The sequence below is a fragment of the Aphidius gifuensis genome, linkage group LG4, assembly GCF_014905175.1.
Source record: "Aphidius gifuensis isolate YNYX2018 linkage group LG4, ASM1490517v1, whole genome shotgun sequence".
Lineage (NCBI taxonomy): Eukaryota > Metazoa > Arthropoda > Insecta > Hymenoptera > Braconidae > Aphidius > Aphidius gifuensis.
This window is the reverse complement of record NC_057791.1, coordinates 14137498-14141370: the sequence shown is the minus strand read 5'-3', so window position 1 is coordinate 14141370 and position 3873 is coordinate 14137498.

Below are 3873 nucleotides of genomic sequence, written 5' to 3'. Positions count from 1 at the left end.
CCACTTTTAATTTAAATTTCATGGGAATTATAATTTTAAAATTTTTATATTTTTCACTCTTGCGAAAACCTTTGTGCTATTTAGATCATAAATTAATTAAAATCATTTTTAAATAAATTCAAAATTCAATTAAAGTAAGAATAAATAAAAATCAATTTAATATTTTAAAATAAATAAAAATAAATTCATACCAGATTACCAGTGAAATTAAAATATAAACAAATCCTAGTGATAAATTATTATTTCCTTTATAAACCTAACCTTCCGGGTGTTGTTTTTTCTGTGCGAATTTTTACCGATTGAATATTCTAAACTACTATCATCAACAAGGCGACCATCCAGATTGACATCTCAACATTTATTGGTTTTGGGATATTCTTACAACAGGTACATCTACTACTATAATATACACATTCCCTTCTAGCCCGTTACCCTGTAGGAAATAACAAAATATAAGAGGATTTTCAAAAATAATTATAATTATTAAATTTCCGTTAAACATTCTTTCTTTTTTTTTTTGTTATTTCATAGTTTAATTCAAAATAATCAACTTGGTACGTAACAATATGTAACTTATTTATTTTTCCCATATGGATAGACAAACTTAAATTCCACATTTAAGTTTTAATTACGTCAAATATATATTAACTCTTGAAGTTATTTATTAAATTCACTTTTTTTCATCATTTACTTTGTCCGTCGGCAAGCAAAACTTAGCGAAAAATGTTATCACATGGAGGTGAGATCGCTGATCTCTGCTATTTATGAAGAGATATAGACCTACACGCTTAGGCAATGCGCGGAAGAAAATTGATTCTGAAAATTTTAAAGTCTTAATTACTGAATTAATAAGATGTGCTAGTGAACTCATTGAAATTATTCCTACCCTCTAGGTAATCCCGAGTGAAAATTTCGCTCCGATTCGGATCCAGGTCGGATCCGGTTTACCTGATTACATATCCGAATCGGATCAGGTTGGCCGGATCCGATTCGGACTGAAAATGTAACGCCGGCTAGGCTCCGGATCAGATCCGGTTACAATAAGGACACCATGGCTAAATCGGATACCAAATTATGTATCCGAAATTACATTTAAATCGGATCCGATTTTATACATAAACTATATAGATTTATAAATCCGAATGTATACTTAAACTGGATCCGAATTTATATTTACACCGGATCCGAATTTTGTTTTAAAAAAATGTTGATTTAAAAAAAAAAATATATGCTTTTTTTAATTATTTTTTTTAACAATCATTAATTAAATATAATTCTACCTTAAACAATTCAACCTAGACTAAACTAGAATCGATGAAATTAATTTTTTTTTTTTTTTTGCAAAAACTTCTAAGTTGGATCCGTTTCAAATCAGGGAAACCGGATCCGGTCAGCCTTAGCCAAACCTAACTGAACTCGGAGATAACTTTGAATAAAAAAATAAAGTCCGATTAAAGTCCGGCAATCTGGATCCGATTCAGATCAAGAAAGAGTAAGGAAAGCCGGATCCGGCTAGCCTTAGCCATAACGGATCCGAAAAGGGTCAGGAAACCCGGATCCGGAATACCTTAGCCATACTGGATCCGATTCGGATCAGGATCCGGCCAAGCCGGATTCAATTTCCACTCGGGGTGGTGAAAATTTATTTAGAAATCTCCAGTGTCCCCTCTTAATTCCTAAAATAATTAAATGGCTGGCCTTTCAAGAAAAATATTTAAATTTTATAATAAATATTCTATAGGTTACCAAGAAAACTAAGTAAAAGCCGAAAAACTCGTTAGGGGTATAAAAAAGTAGTAGTCTGCAAATATAAAAAAAAGAATCAGTCGAGTGCAGTTACGTAATATATCGTTTGATCCAACAAAGATAGACTGCGAAAAATTCCAACTTGTCTGGTTATTGATTCAAATTATTGAAATCATATATATATTATATTAAAAATATATAAATTAATTTTTAGGAAACGTGTTGAGAGCCAAAAAAAATCGTTGTTGCTTATTTCATTTAGGACAAAGCGTATGCCGACATATCCAACAAAAAGGTCTACAAAGAAAGTATTATGATCTAGAAGACCCGAGCATTTGAGAAGCAAGCTGACTGTTAGTCGCTTCATCGTTTGTACCACCAACTGATATTGTTATGGTCTTCAGATCTTTAACAATAATTTAATTTCAAAAAAAAAGTTAACAAAAAAAAGATTTCGTTTTAGCCCTATTATGAGAAAAAATAAAACAACTGAGCCCCCCTCAAAATGCCTTACCCGGGATTATAATAATAAGTACTATTTTTTTATAGTTCTTAAGGATACAAGAATACGTTTTCGTTGTTTTTTGAAAATTTCGATTATTTTAATTGTTATTAATAAATGAATTTTTTGCTAGTGTTAATTGAAAAAAATGATATCTATTGATCTGCTAGAAGGAAATAAATAATTTTTATACAGAATATTGAAAATAAACCGATCTTTTTAAAAAAAATAAAATAATAAATTTAAATCAAAAATTAGCAAAAGTTATTAACAATTTTTATAAACAAATGGAAATTCTACTACTTTCCCCCTCTTTTTTTACATTTTTTCATTTTACCTTTTTTATTCTCCATTTCATTACGCAACTTTTCACGTTAAAAAAACTCATTAACATTAATATTTAAAAAAGTTATCAATATTTTTCTAGAGAGAGAAATTTTCAAAAAACAACGAAAACGTATTCTTGTATCCTTAAGAACTATAAAAAAATAGTACTTATTATTATAATCCCGGGTGATGCATTTTGAGGGGGGCTTAGTTGTTTTATTTTTGCTCTTATTTGGAGCCACTATTACTCAGTGCTACAAGGTACTGCTCGAATTATTTCGTATCGTTTTTTTTTTTGTTAATATTGTTACGTTTCATATTTATACTTAGATTAATGTATACTTAGATTAATTAATAATTAAATAATATTCGGTAAATTCAATTGACGTAAACTAATATCGAGGATCACATAAATTTTTTCTTTTTATTTATTTTCATAATTATTTGTCATTTTTAGCATCTGAAATTTTTAAACAATTTTTATAATTTAATATTTTTTATTTTTTTCATTTTAATATTCATCTTTCAAAGACGTAGTTGCAATTTTTGTGAAGCAACTCGATATTTAACATTGAATTTAGCAAAGGAATTGTTTCCGCGAAATTATTTATGCTGACTACCATGAGAACCATCAATGTTCATTGGTCAAAAGATGTTTCCACTGTGGATTATCCCTTCCTAATTAATTTAAATTTTATGGGAATTACAATTTTTATTTTTAAAGAGCTTTACTTTTGCGACAACTTTTGTTCTATTTATATTTTAAAATAGTTAAAATCATTTTTAAATAAAATCTAAAATTTAATTAAATAAAAATATATTAAAATCGATTCTTTTTCTATAATAAAAATAAAATCAAAACAGTGAATTTAAATTTAAAAGTTCTTGTGATTAATTATTATTTTCTTTAAAAATTTAACTTTCCATTCCTAAAAATTCCTAAAAATATACTTTGAAATTTCGCCGGGGTGTTATTTTTCTGTGCTTCAAGTTTAATCTACCGATTGGATATTTAAAAACTATTACCATCAACAAGACGACCATCCAGATTGACACGCTCTACAACAACATTGGTTTTGTGATATTCTTACATCAAGGTACTATATAGTACACATTCCCTCCTAACTCTGTAGGGAATAATAAGAGGATTCTATAAAAATAACGTTAAATACCGAGTTGATTAATTTTGATTATTTTAAAATTATTACATTATTAAATTTTATTTCACATATTCTTCTTTTTTTTTTTTTTGTTATTTCATATAGTTTAATTTTGAATAATCAACTTCTTATACATAA